At 38.7% G+C, this 17,132-nt stretch overlaps 2 non-coding genes across 2 annotated transcripts; one reads left to right on the top strand and one right to left on the bottom strand.

Annotated features, from left to right (window-relative positions):
• Positions 1 to 1,025: 1,025 nt before the first annotated feature.
• Positions 1,026 to 1,133, bottom strand: LOC112761778 (small nucleolar RNA R71). Its single transcript, XR_003182155.1, has one exon. It is a non-coding gene; the product is annotated as a small nucleolar RNA R71 (small nucleolar RNA).
• An 11,621-nt stretch (positions 1,134 to 12,754) lies between these two features.
• LOC112760792 (small nucleolar RNA R71) lies at positions 12,755 to 12,858 on the top strand. Its single transcript, XR_003181214.1, has one exon. It is a non-coding gene; the product is annotated as a small nucleolar RNA R71 (small nucleolar RNA).
• Positions 12,859 to 17,132: the final 4,274 nt, after the last annotated feature.

Here is a 17,132-nt window from a genome sequence, read left to right on the forward strand (position 1 = left end):
TTTTCAAAATTTGATTTTAAAATATCTTTTCTAACTTCTTATCTTCTTATCTTTTCAAAATTGATTTTCAAATTTGTTTCAACTAACTAACTAACTTTTTGTTTGTTTCTTATCTTTTTCAAAACTACCTAACTAACTCCCTCTCTCTAATTTTCGAAAATATCTTTCCTCTTTTTCAAAATTTCTTTTTAATTTACTAATTATTTTAATTTTTTATTTTAATTTTCGAAAATTACTAACCTTTTTCAAAAACTATGTTCGAAAATCACTAACTCTTTTTCAAAAATAATTTTTGAAAATTCTCCTTCTCTCTCATCTCCTTCTATTCATTTATTCATCTACTAACACTTCATCTCACCAAAAATCCGAACCCTCTCTCTCTCTGAGTTCAGATTTTCGCTTCTTCTTTTCTTCTACTCACATAAGGGAACCTCTATGCTTGGGCAAAAAGGATCTCTATTATTATTATTTTTCTGTCCCCTCTTTTTCATATGAGCAGGAGCAAAGACAAGAATATTCTTGTTGAAGCAGATCCAGAACCTGAAAGGACTCTGAAGAGGAAACTAAGAGAAGCTAAATTACAACAATCCAGCAAGCACCTTTCAGAAATTTTCGAACAAGAAGAGGAGATGGCAGCCGAAAATAATAATAATGCAAGGAGGATGCTTGGTGACTTCACTGCACCTAACTCCAATTTACATGGAAGAAGCATCTCCATCCCTACCATTGGAGCAAACAATTTTGAGCTAAAACCTCAGCTAGTTTCTCTAATGCAACAAAACTGCAAGTTTCATGGACTTCCATCTGAAGATCCCTTTCAGTTTTTAACTAAATTCTTGCAGATATGTGATACTGTTAAGACTAATGGAGTAGATCCTGAAGTCTACAGGCTCATGCTTTTCCCTTTTGCTGTAAGAGACAGAGCTAGAGTGTGGTTGGACTCTCAACCCAAAGATAGCCTGAACTCTTGGGATAAGCTGGTCACGGCTTTCTTAGCCAAGTTCTTTCCTCCTCAAAAGCTGAGCAAGCTTAAAGTGGATGTTCAAACCTTCAGACAGAAAGAAGGTGAATCCTTCTATGAAGCTTGGGAAAGATACAAGCAGCTGACCAAAAAGTGTCCTTCTGACATGCTTTCAGAATGGACCATCCTGGATATATTCTATGATGGTTTATCTGAGCTATCAAAGATGTCATTGGATACTTCTGCAGGTGGATCCATTCACCTAAAGAAAATGCCTGCAGAAGCTCAAGAACTCATTGACATGGTTGCTAATAACCAGTTCATGTACACTTCTGAGAGGAATCCTGTAAGTAATGGGACGTCTATGAAGAAGGGAGTTCTTGAAATTGATACTCTGAATGCCATATTGGCTCAGAATAGAATATTGACTCAGCAAGTCAATATGATTTCTCAGAGTCTGAATGGAATGCAAGCTGCATCCAACAGTACTCAAGAGGCGCCTTCTGAAGAAGAGGCCTATGATCCTGAGAACCCTGCAATAGCAGAGTTAAATTACTTAGGTGAACCTTATGGAAACACCTATAACTCATCATGGAGAAATCATCCAAATCTCTCATGGAAGGATCAACAAAAGCCTCAACAAGGCTTTAATAATGGTGGAAGATATAGGTTTAACAATAGTAAACCTTTTCCATCATCCACTCAGCAACAGACAGAGAACTCTGAACAAAATACCTCTAATTTAGCAAACTTAGTCTCTGATCTATCTAAGGCCACTATGAGTTTCATGAATGAAACAAGGTCCTCCATTAGAAATTTGGAAGCACAAGTGGGCCAGCTGAGTAAAAGGATCACTGAAATCCCTCCCAATACTCTCCCAAGTAATACAGAAGAAAATCCAAAAGGAGAGTGCAAGGCCATTGACATAACCAAAATGACCGAACCTGTAAGGGAAGGAGAGGACGTGAATCCCAGTGAGGAAGATCTCCTGGGACATCCAGTGATCAATAAGGAGGTTACCTCTGAGGAACCAAAGGAATTTGAGGCTCATCTAGAGACCATAGAGATTCCATTAAACCTCCTTATACCCTTCATGAGCTCTGATGAGTATTCTTCTTCTGAAGAGAATGAGGATGTCACTGAAGAGAAAGTTTCCAAGTATCTTGGTGCAATCATGAAGCTGAATGCCAAATTATTTGGTGTTGAGACTTGGGAAGATGAACCTCCCTTGTTCACCAATGAACTAAGTGATCTGGATCAACTGACAATGCCTCAGAAGAAACAGGATCCTGGAAAGTTCTTACTACCTTGTACCATAGGCACCATGATCTTTGAAAAGGCTCTGTGTGACCTTGGTTCAGGGATAAACCTCATGCCCCTCTCTGTAATAGAGAAACTGGGAATCTTTGGGGTGCAAGCTGCTAAAATCTCATTAGAGATGGCAGACAATTCAAGAAAACAGGCTTATGGACAAGTAGAGGACGTGTTAGTAAAGGTTGAAGGCCTTTACATCCCTGCTGATTTCATAGTCCTAGATACTGGGAAGGATGAGGATGAATCCATCATCCTAGGAAGACCTTTCCTAGCCACAGCAAGAGCTGTGATTGATGTGGACAGAGGAGAATTGATCCTTCAAATAAATGAGGACAACCTTGTGTTTACAACTCAAGGATCTCTCTCTGCATCCATGGGGAGGAAGCATAAAAAGCTTCTCTCAAAGCAGAGTCAAACAAAGCCCACACAATCAAACTCTAAGTTTGGTGTTGGGAAGCCACAAACAAACTCTAAGTTTGGTGTTGAACTCCCATATCCAAACTCTAAGTTTGGTGTTGGGGAGTCTCAACAATGCTCTGAACATCTGTGAGGCTCCATGAGAGCCCACTGTCAAGCTATTGACATTAAAGAAGCGCTTGTTGGGAGGCAACCCAATTTTTATTTATCTAATTTTTATTTTCATTGTTTTTCATGTTTTATTAGGTTCATGATCATGTGGAGTCACAAAATAAATATAAAAATTAAAAACGGAATCAAAAACAGCAGAAGAAAAATCACACCCTGGAGGAGTATCTCACTAGCGTTTAAACGCCAGTAAGAAGCATCTGGCTGGCGTTCAACGCCAGAACAGAGCATGGTTCTGGCGCTGAACGCCCAAAATGGGCAGCATCTGGGCGTTTGAACGCCAGAATTGCACCCTGGAGAAGAGCTGGCGCTGAACGCCCAGAACAAGCATGGTTCTGGCGTTCAACGCCAAAAATGGGCAACAAATGGGCGTTCAACGCCCAGAACAAGCACCAATCTGGCGCTGAACGCCCAGAGTTGTGTGCAAGGGCATTTTGCATGCCTAATTTGGTGCAAGGTTGTAAATCCTTGAACACCTTAGGATCTTTGGATCCCACAGGATCACCTCAGGATCTGTGGACTCCACAGGATCCCCACCTACCTCCACTCACTTCTTCTCACCCCTCTTTCACACAATCCCATAAACACTCTTCCCCAAAACTCTTCACCAATCACCTCAATCTCTCTTCCCTATCACCACTTCACCACTCATATCCATCCACTCTTCCCCATAAACCTACCTCATAAACCCCACCTACCTTCAAAAATTCAAAATCAATTTCCCACCCAAAACCCACCCTTATGGCCAAAACTTACCCCCTCCCTTCCCTATATATAGCCCTCCATTCTTCCTCATTTTCACACAACATAGCCCTCTCTTCTCTTCTTGGCCGAATACACCTCTCCCCCTCTTCTCCATATTTTCTTCTTCTTCTTCTATTATTCTTTCTTCTCTTGCTCGAGGGCGAGTAATATTCTAAGTTTGGTGTGGTAAAAGCATAAGCTTTTTGTTTTTCTATTACCATTGATGGCACCCAAGACCAGAGAATCCTCTAGAAAAAGGAAAGGGAAGACAAAAGCCTCCACCTCCGAGTCATGGGAGATGGAAAGGTTCATCTCCAAAGCCCATCAAGACCACTTCTATGATGTTGTGGCCAAGAAGAAGGTGATCCCCGAGGTCCCTTTCAAGCTCAAGAGAAATGAGTATCCGGAGATCCGACATGAAATCCAAAGAAGAGGTTGGGAAGTTCTAACAAACCCCATCCAACAAGTCGGCATCATAATGGTTCAAGAGTTCTATGCCAATGTATGGATCACTAAGAACCATGATCAAAGTAAGAACCCGAATCCAAAGAATTATGTTACAATGGTTCGGGGGAAATACTTAGATTTTAGTTCGGAGAATGTGAGGTTGGCGTTTAACTTGCCTATGATGCAAAGAGATGAGCGCCCCTACACTAGAAGGGTCAACTTTAATCAAAGGTTGGACCAAGTCCTCATGGACATATGCGTGGAAGGAGCTCAATGGAAGATTGACTCCAAAGGCAAGCCGGTTCAATTAAGAAGACTGGACCTCAAGCCTGTGGCTAGAGGATGGTTGGAGTTCATCCAACGCTCCATCATCCCCACTAGCAACCGATCTGAAGTTACTGTGGATCGGGCCATCATGATCCATAGCATCATGATTGGAGAGGAAGTAGAAGTTCATGAAGTCATCTCCCTTGAACTCTACAAAATAGCCAAAAAGCCCTGTCCTGGGGCAAGGTTAGCTTTTCCTCATCTTATTTGCCATCTATGTTACTCATATGGAGCTTTCATAGAAGGAGACATTTCCATTGAGGAAGAGAAGCCCATCACTAAGAAAAGGATGGAGCAAGCAAGAGAGCCCATTCATGGATCTCAAGAGACGCATGAAGCTCATCACCATGAGATCCCGGAAATGCCTCAAATGCATTTTCCTCCACAAAACTATTGGGAGAAAATCAACACCTCCCTAGGAGAATTAAGTTCCAACATGGGACAACTAAGGGTGGAACATCAAGAGCACTCCATCATCCTTCATGAAATTAGAGAAGATCAAAAAGCAATGAGGGAGGAGCAACAAAGACAAGGAAGAGACATAGAAGAGCTCAAGGACATCATTGGTTCCTCAAGAAGGAAACGCCACCATCACTAAGGTGGACTCATTCCTTGTTCTTAAATTCTCTATTTTTCGTTTTCTCTATGTTAAGTGCTTATCTATGTTTGTGTCTTCTTACATGATCATTAGTAGTTAGTAACTTTGTCTTAAAGTTATAAATGTCCTATGAATCCATCAACTCTCTTAAATGAAAAATGTTTTAATTCAAAAGAACAAGAAGTACATGAGTTTTGAATTTATCCTTGAATTTAGTTTAATTATTTTGATGTGGTGACAATACTTTTTGTTTTCTGAATGAATGATTGAACAGTGCATATGTCTTTTGAAGTTGTTTAAGAATGTTAAATATGTTGGCTCTTGAAAGAATAATGAGAAGGAGACATGTTATTTGATAATCTGAAAAATCATAAAAATGATTCTTGAAGCAAGAAAAAGCAGCAAAGAACAAAGCTTGCAGAAAAAAAAAGAAAAAAAATAGGCGAAAAAAAATAGAAAAAGAAAAAGCAAGCAGAAAAAGCCAAAAGCTCTTAAAACCAAAAGGCAAGAGAAAAAAGCCAATAGCCCTTAAAACCAAAAGGCAAGGGTAATAAAAAGGATCCCAAGGCTTTGAGCATCAGTGGATAGGAGGGCCAAAAGGAATACAATCCTGGCCTAAGCGGCTAAACCAAGCTATCCCTAACCATGTGCTTGTGGCGTGTAGGTGTCAAGTGAAAACTTGAGACTGAGCGGTTAAAGTCAAGGTCCAAAGCAAAAAAAAAAAAAAGAGTGTGCTTAAGAACCCTGGACACCTCTAATTGGGGACTTTAGCAAAGCTGAGTCACAATCTGAAAAGGTTCACCCAGTTATGTGTCTGTGGCATTTATATATCTGGTGGTAATACTGGAAAACAAAGTGCTTAGGGCCACGACCAAGACTCATAAAATAGCTGTGTTCAAGAATCATCATACTGAACTAGGAGAATCAATAACACTATCTGAACTCTGAGTTCCTATAGATGCCAATCATTCTGAACCTCAATGGATAAAGTGAGATGCCAACACTATTCAAGAGGCAAAAAGCTACAAGTCCCGCTCATCTGATTGGAGCTATGTTTCATTGATAGTTTGGAATTTATAGTATATTCTCTTCTTTTTATCCTATTTGATTTTCAGTTGCTTGGGGACAAGCAACAATTTAAGTTTGGTGTTGTGATGAGCGGATATATTATACGCTTTTTGGCATTGTGTTTAGTATGTTTTTAGTAGAATCTAGTTACTTTTAGGGATGTTTTCATTAGTTTTTATGTTAAATTCACATTTCTGGACTTTACTATGAGTTTATGTGTTTTTCTATGATTTCAGGTATTTTCTGGCTGAAATTGAGGGACTTGAGCAAAAATCAGATTCAGAGGATTGAAGAAGGACTGCTGATGCTGTTGGATTCTGACCTCCCTGTACTCAAAGTGGATTTTCTAGAGCTACAGAACTCAAAATGGCGCACTTCCAATTGCGTTGGAAAGTAGACATCCCGGGCTTTCCAGCAATATATAATAGTCCATACTTTGGTCAAGTTTAGATGACGCAAAATGGCGTTGAATGCCGGTTCTACGCTGCAGTCTGGAGTTAAACGCCAGAAACACGTCACAAGCCAGAGTTGAACGCCAGAAAAGGATCCAAACCTGGCGTTCAACTCCAAGAATGACCTCTGCACGTGTAACATTCAAGCTCAGCCCAATCACACACCAAGTGGGCCCCGGAAGTGGATTTATGCATCAATTACTTACTTTTGTAAACCTCAGTAGCTAGTTTATTATAAATAGGACATTTTACTATTGTATTTGAGATCTTCAGATCATCCTGGATTGTATCTTTTGATCACTTTTAGATCTCTAGACCACCATGGGAGGCTGGCCACTCGGCCATGCTTACCCTCTATTCACTTATGTATTTTCATACGGTAGAGTTTCTGCACTCCATAGATTAAGGTGTGGAGCTCTACTGTTCCTCAAAGATTAATGCAAAGTACTACTGTTTTTCTATTCAATTCAACTTTTTCCGCTTCTAAGATATTCATTCGCACTTCAACCTGAATGTGATGAACGTGACAATCATCATCATTCCTTATGAACGCGTGCCTGACAACCACTTCCGTTCTACCTTAGATTGAATGATTATCTCTTAATCAGAATCTTCGTGGTATAAGCTAGATTGATGGCAGCATTCATGAGAGTCCGGAAAGTCTAAACCTTGTCTGTGGTATTCCGAGTAGGACTCTGGGATTGAATGACTGTGACGAACTTTAAACTCGCGAGTGCTGGGCGTAGTGACAGACGCAAAAGGATAGTAAATCCTATTCCAGTATGATCGAGAACCTCCAGATGATTAGCCGTGCTGTGACAGAGCATTTGGACCATTTTCACAGAGAGGATAGGACGCAGCCATTGATCACGGTGATGCCTCCAGACGATTAGCCATGCAGTGACAGCGCATCGGACCATTTTCCAAAGAGGATCAAAAGTAGCCAGTGACAGAGGTGATGTCCTTACATAAAGCCAGCCATGGAAAGGAGTAGGATTGATTGGATGAAGACAGCAGGAAAGCAGAGGTTCAGAGGAACGGAAGCATCTCTATGCGCTTATCTGAAATTCTCACCAATGATTTACATAAGTATTTCTATCCTTATTTTATTATTTACTTTCGAAAACTCCATAACTATTTTATATCCGCCTGACTGAGATCTACAAGGTGACCATAGCTTGCTTCATACCAACAATCTCCGTGGGATCGACCCTTACTCACGTAAGGTTTATTACTTGGACGACCCAGTGCACTTGCTGGTTAGTTGTATCGAAGTTGTGAATGAAAAATAATTTATTAAGACGTGCGTACAGAGTTTTTGACGCCGTTGCCTGAGATCACAATTTCGTGCACCAGTAGAGCTCCACACCTTAATCTATGGGGTGTAGAAACTCCACCGTTGAAAATACATAAGTGATAATGGTGTTCATTGGCTTCGGCCCCAGAGGGGGAACCGGAAGAACCAAGACCTCTAATACAATAGTAAAAGTCCTATGTATACTAAACTAGTTACTAGGGTTTACAGAGATAAGTAAATGATGCAGAAATCCACTTCCGGGACCCACTTGGTGTGTGCTTGGGCTGAGCATTGAGCTTTACACGTGTAAAGGCTTCTCTTGGAGTTAAACGCCAGGCTGCAGCCGGTTTGTGGCGTTTAACTCTGATTTGTAACCTGTTTCTGGCGTTTAACTTCAGAATATGGCAAGAAGTTGGCGTTTGAACGCCAATTTGCATCGTCAAAACTCAGGCAAAGTATCGACTATTATATATTGTTGGAAATCCCTGGATATCTACTTTCCAACGTAATTAAGAGCGTGCCAATTGGGTTTCTGTAGCTCCAGAAAATCTACTTCGAGTGCAGGGAGGTCAGAATCCAACAGCATCTGCAGTCCTTCTTCAGCCTCTGAATCAGATTTTTGCTCAGGTCCCTCAATTTCAGCCAGAAAATACATGAAATCACAGAAAAACACACAAACTTATAGTAAAGTCCAGAAATGTGAATTTTTCTTAAAAACTAATAAAAATATACTGAAAAGTAATTAAAACATACTAAAAACTATGTAAAAACAATGCCAAAAAGTGTATAAATTATGCGCTCATCACAACACCAAACTTAACTTGTTGCTTGTCCCCAAGAAACTGAAAATCAAATAGGATAAAAAGAAGAAAATATACTATAAATTCTAAAATATCAATGAAGCTTAGCTCCAATTAGATGAGCGGGACTAGTAGCTTTTTGCCTCTGAACAGTTTTGGCATCTCACTTTATCCCTTGATGTTCAGAATGATTGGCATCTATAGGAACTCAGAATTCAGATAGTGTTATTGATTCTCCTAGTTCATTGTATTGATTCTTGAACACAGCTACTTTATGAGTCTTGGCCGTGACCCTAAGCACTTTGTTTTCCAGTATTACCACCGGATACATAAATGCCACAGACACATAACTGAGTGAACCATTTCAGATTTGACTCAGCTTTGCTAGAGTCCCCAATTAGAGGTGTCCAGGGTTCTTAAGCACACTCTTTTTTCTTTGGATCATAACTTTAACCGCTCAGTTTCAAGCTTTTCACTTGACACCTTCACGCCACAAGCACATGGTTAAGGACAGCTTGGTTTAGTCGCTTAAGTCAGGATTTTATTCCTTTGGGCCCTCCTATCCATTAATGCTCAAAGCCTTGGATCCTTTTTACCATTGTCTTTTGGTTTAAAGGGCTATTGGCTTTTTGCTCTTGCTTTTGGTTTAAAGAGCTATTGGCTTTTTCTGCTTGCTTTTTCTTTTTCTTTCTCTTTTTTTTATTTTCGCCATTTTTTTCTCTTTCTTTTTTCGCAAGCCTTGTTATTCACTGCTTTTTCTTGCTTCAAGAATCAATTTTATGATTTTTCAGATTATCAAATAATATTTCTCCTTTTTCATCATTCTTTCAAGAGCCAACAATTTTAACATTCATAAACAACAAATTCAAAAATATGCACTGTTCAAGTATTCATTCAGAAAACAAAAAGTATTGTCACCACATCAAAATAATTAAACTAATTTCAAGGATGAATTCAAAATCATGTACTTCTTATTCTTTTGTGATTAAAAACATTTTTCATTTAAGAAAGGTGATGGATTCATAGGACATTCATAGCTTTAAGACATAGACACTTAGACACTAGTGATCATGTAATAAAGACACAAACATAAATAAAACATAAAGCAAATTTTCGAAAACAGAAAAAACAAGAGCAAGGAGATTAAGGAACGGGTCCACCTTAGTGATGGCGGCTAGTTCTTCCTCTTGAAGATCCAATGGAATGCTTGAGCTCCTCAATGTCTCTTCCTTGCCCTTGTTGCTCCTCCCTCATAGCTCTTTGATCTTCTCTAATTTTATGGAGGAGGATGGAATGCTCTTGGTGCTCCACCCTTAGTTGTCCCATGTTAGAACTTAATTCTCCTAGGGAGGTGTTAATTTTCTCCCAATAGTTTTGTGGAGGAAAGTGCATCCTTTGAGGCATCTCAGGGATTTCATGATGAGAAATTTCCTCATGCTCTTGTTGAGGTCCATGAGTGGGCTCTCTTGTTTGCTCCATCCTCTTTTTAGTGATGGGCTTGTCCTCTTCAATGAGGATGTCTTCTTGGCCACAACTTCATTGAAGTGGTCTTGATGGACCTTTGAGATGAATCTCTCCATCTCCCATGACTCGGAGGTGGAAGCAATTGCCTTCCTTTTTCTCTTTCTAGAGGTTTTTCCAGCCTTAGGTGCCATATGGTTATGGAAAATTAAAAAGCGGGGCTTTTTCCACACCAAACTTAAAATGTTTGCTCGTCCTCGAGCAAAAGAAGAAAGAAAGGAGGAGAAAAAGAAGAGATGGAGGAGATGGAGATGTGTGGTAGGTTCGGCCAAGGGAGGGTGATAGTGTGTATGAGGGGTTGGGTTTGGGAGGGAAATAGTTTGAATTTGAATGGTGAGGTAGGTGGGGTTTATGATGGATGGATGTGAGTGGTGAAGAGAGTATGGAGAAGAGTGTTATGGAAAGGTGTGAAGAGGAGAGAAGAAGAGGTGGGGTAGGTGGGGATCCTGTGGGGTCCACAGATCCTGAGGGGTCAAGGACTTATCATCCCTGCTCCATTTAGGCGTGCAAAACGCCCTTAGAGTGCAATTCTGGCATTAAACGCCAGATTGCTGCTTGTTTCTGGCGTTTAACGCCATCTTTTCTCCCTTTCTTGGCGTTTAACGCCAAGTTGATGTTTGTTTCTGGCGTTAAACGCCAGTCTGGTGCCTGTTTCTGGCGTTAAACGCCCAGAATAGTGCCAGACTGGGCGTTTAACGCCCATTCTGCTACTCTTATTGGCGTTTAAACGCCAGTAAGCTCTTCCTCCAGGGTGAGCTATTTTTAATGCTATTTTTCATTCTGTTCTTGATTTTTCAGTTGTTTTTGTGACTTCACATGATCATCAATCTAAAAAAAACATTAAATAACAATGGAAAATAAATAGATATAATTAAATAACATTGGGTTGCCTCCCAATAAGCACTTCTTTAATGTCAATAGCTTGACAGTGAGCTCTCATGGAGCCTCACAGATAATCAGAGCAGGGTTGGGGCCTCTCAACACCAAACTTAGAGTTTGGTTGTGGCCTCTCAACACCAAACTTAGAGTTTGGTTGTGGCCTCCCAATACCAAACTTAGAGTTTGAATGTGGGGGTTTTATTTGACTCTGTATTGAGAGAAGCTTTTCATGCTTCCTCTCCATGGTTACAGAAGGAGAACCTTGAGTCTTGAATATAAGGTAGTCCTCATTTAACTAAAAGACCAACTCTCCTCTGTCAACATCAATCACAGCTTTTGCTGTGGCTAGGAAGGATCTGCCAAGGATGATGGATTCATCCTCATTCTTCCCAGTGTCTAGGATTATGAAATCGGCAGGGATGTAAAGGCCTTGAGCCTTTACTAGCACGTCCTCTACTAGTCCATAAGCCTGTTTCATTGATTTGTCTTCCATCTCTAGTGAGATTCTTGCAGCTTGTACCTCAAAGATTTCCAGTTTCTCCATTACAGAGAGTGGCATGAGGTTTATCCCTGACCCTGGGTCACACAGAGCCTTCTCAAAGGTCATGGTGTCTATGGTACAAGGTATGAAAAATTTTCCAGGATCCGGTTTCTTCTGAGGTAATGTCTGCCTCATTAATGCATTCAGTTCATTGGCAAGCAAGGGAGGTTCATCCTCCCAAGTTTCATTACCAAATAATTTGGCATTCAGCTTCATGATTGCTCCAAGATACTTAGCAACTTGCTCTTCAGTGACGTCTTCATCCTCTTCAGAGGAAGAATATTCATCAGAGCTCATGAATGGCAGAAGAAAGTTCAATGGAATCTCTATGGTCTCTGTATGAGCCTCAGATTCCTTTGGTTCCTCAAAGGGAAAATCCTTTCTGTCCAGAGGACGTCCCATGAGGCTTTTCTCATTGGGACTCACGTCCTCCTCACTCTCTCCAGGTTCGGCCATGTTGGTCATGGTTATGGCCTTGTACTCTCTCGGGATTTTCTTCTGTATTGCTTGGGAGAGTACTGGGAGGAGTTTCAGTAATCTTCTTACTCAGCTGACCCACCTGTGCCTCCAAATTTCTAATGGAGGACCTTGTTTCATTCATGAAATTTAGTGTGGTCTTGGATAGATCAGAGACTATGGTTGCCAGGCCAGAATGGCTTTGTTCAGAATTCTCTGTCTGTTGCTAAGAAGATGATGGAAAAGGCTTGCTATTGCTAAACCTATTTCTTCCACCATTATTATTGAAGCCTTGTTGAGGCTTCTGTTGTTCCTTCCATGAGAAATTTGGATGATTTCTCCATGAAGGATTATAGGTGTTTCCATAGAATTCTCCCATGTAATTCACCTCTGCCATTGCAGGGTTCTCAGGATCATAAGCTTCTTCTTCAGAAGATGCTTCTTTAGTACTGTTGGATGCAGCTTGCAATCCATTCAGACTCTGAGAAATCATGTTAACTTGTTGAGTCAATATTTTGTTCTGAGCCAATATGGCATTCAGAGTATCAATTTCAAGAACTCCCTTCTTCTGAGGCATCCCATTGTTCACAGGATTCCTCTCATAGGTGTATATGAACTGGTTATTTACAACCATTTCAATGAGTTCCTTAGCTTCTGCAGGGGTTTTCAGATGAAGAGATCCTCCTGCAAAATGGTCCAATGAAATTTTTGACAACTCAGATAGACCATCATAGAATATACATATGATGCTCCATTCTGGAAACATGTCAGTAGGACACCTTTTGATCAATTGCTTATATCTTTCCCAAGCTTCATAGAGGGACTCACCTTCCTTCTGTCTAAAGGTTTGGATTTCTACTCTAAGCTTGCTCATCTTTTGAGGTGGAAAGAATTTGGCCAGGAAAGCACTGACCAGCTTTTCCCAAGAGTTCAGACTTTCCTTAGGTTGTGAATCCAACCATGTTCTAGCTCTGTCTCTTACAGCAAAAGGGAAAAGCATAAGCATGTAGACCTCGGGATTAACTCCATTGGTCTTGACAGTGTCACAAATTTGCAAGAATTCAGCTAAAAACTGATGAGGATCTTCCAATGGAAGTCCATGAAACTTGCAATTCTGTTGCATTAGAGAAACTAATTGAGGCTTAAGCTCAAAGTTGTTTGCTCCAATGGCAGGAATTGAGATGCTTCTTCCATAGAAATTAGAAGTTGGTGTAGTGAAATCACCAAGCACCTTCCTTGCATCTCCACCATTGTTATTGAGTTCGGCCATGTCTCCTTCTTTTTCAAAAATTTCTATCAGGTTCTCTCCAGAGGGTTGTGCTTTAGCTTCTCTTAGTTTCCTCTTAAGAGTCCTTTCAGGTTCAGAATCAGCTTCAATAAGAGTGTCTTTATCCCTGTTCCTGCTCATATGAAAAAGAAGAGAACAGAAAAAAAGAGGAATCCTCTATGTCACAGTATAAAGATTCATTTATGTGAGTAGAAGAAGAGAAGAATAGAAGAAGGAGAAGAGAAAAATTCGAACACAAAGAAGAAGAGGGGGTTCGAATTTTGAGTGAAAGAGGAGTGTTAGTAGATAAATAAATATATAGAGAGATGAGAGAGGGAGATTGAATTCGAATTTAAATTAAAATAAAAGGAAAATATTTTTATTTTTATTTTAAAATGTAGTTTAGAATTCGAAAATTAAAAAGAGAAACAAAATAAAATTTGAAAAAGATAAGGAATAGTAATTACTTTATTTAGTTTTCAAATTTTTGAGAAAATATATGATTGAAATAGAAGACTTTTAAAATCAAACCAAAAAGTCAAGTAGTTAATAAAAAAAAGATTTGAAAATCAAATTTGAAAAGATAAGAAGTTAGAAAAGATTTTGAAATTCAATTTTGAAAAAGATATGATTAAATTTAATTTGAAAAAGATTTAAAAAAGAAATTTAAAAAAGATTTGATTTTGAAAATTAAAGTTGATTACTTGACTAACAAGAAACTAAAAGATATTATTTAAAATTTTAAAGATTGAACCTTTCTTAATAGGCAAGTAACAACTTGAGATTTTTGAATCAGAATATTAAATGATAGCATTAATTTCGAAAATATGAGATAGAAATAATAAAAAGATTTTGAAAATCATTTTGAAATTTTCGAAAATATGAAAGAAAAAATGAAAAAGATTTGATTTTTGAAAAAGATTTGAAAAAGATAGAATTTTTAAATTGAAAATTTGACTTGACTCATAAGAAGCAATTAAATTTAAAACATTTATGACTAAATCAATTCAAATTTTCGAAATTTATGAGTGAAATAAGGAAAGATATATTTTTTATTTTTGAATTTTTTAGTAAAGAGAGAGAAAAACACCAAATTGAAACAAAACATAGAAATTATGAATCAAAACAACTAATGCATGCAAGAACACTTTGAATGTCAAGATGAACACCAAGAATACTTTAAATGTCAAGATGAACACCAAGAACTTATTTTTAAAAATTTTTAAGAAAAGAAAGACATGCAAGACACCAAACTTAGAAATTTTTAATCTATAGACACTAATAATTCAAGAATGCATATGAAAAACAAGAAAAGACACAAAACAAGAAAATGTAAAGATCAAATAAGGAAAATCATCAAGAACAACTTGAAGTTCATGAAGAACACCATGCATGAATTTTCAAAAATAAGAAAAATGCAGTTGACACCAAACTTAAAATTTGACACTAGACTCAAACAAGAAACACAAATTTTTTGGTTTTTATGATTTTATTAAATTTTTTTGTATTTTTCGAAAATTATTTGGAAAAAGAAAAATAAGGATTTCAAAATTTTTAATAAGAATTCCAGGAATCATGCAATGTTAGTCTAAAGCTTCAGTCTAAAAAGATTAGACATGGCTAGCCAAGCTTCAGCAGGACATTACATACAACAGCCAAATTGATGGGAATCAATTAGCTCCTGTGATGATAAAAGCATCATCTGAAACTCTAGAATTCATTCTTAAAAATTCTGAAGAACAAATATAAATTATATATTATTTTTTTCAAATTTTTTTTGAAAATAAAAAGAATAAAAACAAAAAACGTAAAATTAAAATAAAATTACCTAATCTGAGCAACAAGATGAACCGTCAATTGTCCAAACACGAACAATCCCCAGCAACGGCGCCAAAAACTTGGTGCACAAAATTGTGATCTCTAAAACGGCGCCAAAAACTTGGTACGCACGAATGTAATCTCAACTCTTTTTCACAACTCCACACAACTAACCAGCAAGTGCACTGGGTCGTCCCAGTAATAAACCTTACATGAGTAAGGGTCGATCCCACGGAGATTGTCGGCTTGAAGCAAGCTATGGTCATCTTGTAAATATTAGTCAGGTAGATTCAAATGGTTATGAGGTTTTGATAATTAAAATCATAAATAAAATATAAAATAAGATAGAGATACTTATGTAATTCATTGGTGGGATTTCAGATAAGCGTATGGAGATGCTTTGTTCCTTCTGGATCTCTGCCTTCCTATTGCTTTCATTCAATCATTCATACTCCTTTCCATGGCAAGCTGTATGTTGGGGGATCACCGTTGTCAATGGTTACCGTCCGTCCTCTCAGTGAAAATGGTCTAAATGCGCTGTCACCGCACGACTAATCATCTGTCGGTTCTCACTCATGTTGGAATAGGATCCATTGATCCTTTTGCGTCTGTCACTACGCCAAACACTCGCGAGTTTGAAGCTCGTCACAGTCATCCCATCCCAGATCCTACTCGAAATACCACAGACAAGGTTTAGACTTTCCGGATCTCAAGAATGCTGCCAATTGATTCTAGCTTATACCACGAAGACTCCGATCTTTCAGAATGGAGGCTAAGAGATACACATCAAGCTATTGCAGATAGAACGGAAGTGGTTGTCAGGCACGCATTCATAGGTGAGAATGATGAGTGTCACGGATCATCACATTCATCAGGTTGAAGTGCAAGTGAATATCTTGGAATAAGAATAAGCTTGAATTGAATAGAAAAATAATAGTACTTTGCATTAATTCATGAAGAACAGCAGAGCTCCACACCTTAATCTATGGGGTGTAGAAACTCCACCGTTGAAAATACATAAGTGATAATGGTGTTCATTGGCTTCAGCCCCAGAGGGGGAACCAGAATAACCAAGACCTCTAATACAATAGTAAAAAGTCCTATTTATACTAAACTAGTTACTAGGGTTTACAGAGATAAGTAAATGATGCAGAAATCCACTTCCGGGACCCACTTGGTGTGTGCTTGGGATGAGCATTGAGCTTTATACGTGTAGAGGCTTCTCTTAGAGTTAAACGCCAGGTTGTAGCAGGTTTGTGGCGTTTAACTCTGATTTGTAACCTGTTTCTAGCGTTTAACTTCAGAATAGGGCAGGAAGTTGGCGTTTGAATGCCAGTTTGCATCGTCAAAACTCTGGCAAAGTATGGACTATTATATATTGCTGGAAATCCCTGGATGTCTACTTTCCAACGCAATTGAGAGCGTACCAATTGGGTTTTTGTAGCTCCAGAAAATCCACTTTGACTGCAGGGAGGTCAGAATCCAACAGCATCTGTAGTTCTTCTTCAGCCTCTGAATCAGATTTTTGCTTAAGTCCCTCAATTTCAGCCAGAAAATACCTGAAATCACAAAAAAACACACAAACTCATAGTAAAGTCTAGAAATGTGAATTTTGCTTAAAAACTAATAAAAATATACTAAAAAGTAATTAAAACATACTAAAAACTATGTAAAAACAATGCCAAAAAGCGTATAAATTATCCGCTAATCATCGCCCCCACTCCATCACTGCTTCCACCTTGGAAGGATCTACTACTATCCCCTCTGCTTACTCACTACATGGCCAAGAAACTTCACCTCACTCTTCCAAAACTCACACTTAGATAGTTTCGCATAGAGTTTCCTTTCCTTTAGTATCTGCAACATGATCCTCAGGTGTTCCACATGTTCTTCTTCCGTCTTAGAATAAATTAGTATATCATCAATAAAGACGACAACAAACTTATCTAAAAACGGGCGAAAGATTCTGTTCATATAATCTATAATTGTTGCAGGAGTGTTTGTCAACCCAAAAGACATTACAGTGTACTCGTAATGACCATAACGAGTCCTGAAAG

Source organism: Arachis hypogaea, chromosome 16, assembly GCF_003086295.3.
Source record: "Arachis hypogaea cultivar Tifrunner chromosome 16, arahy.Tifrunner.gnm2.J5K5, whole genome shotgun sequence".
Lineage (NCBI taxonomy): Eukaryota > Viridiplantae > Streptophyta > Magnoliopsida > Fabales > Fabaceae > Arachis > Arachis hypogaea.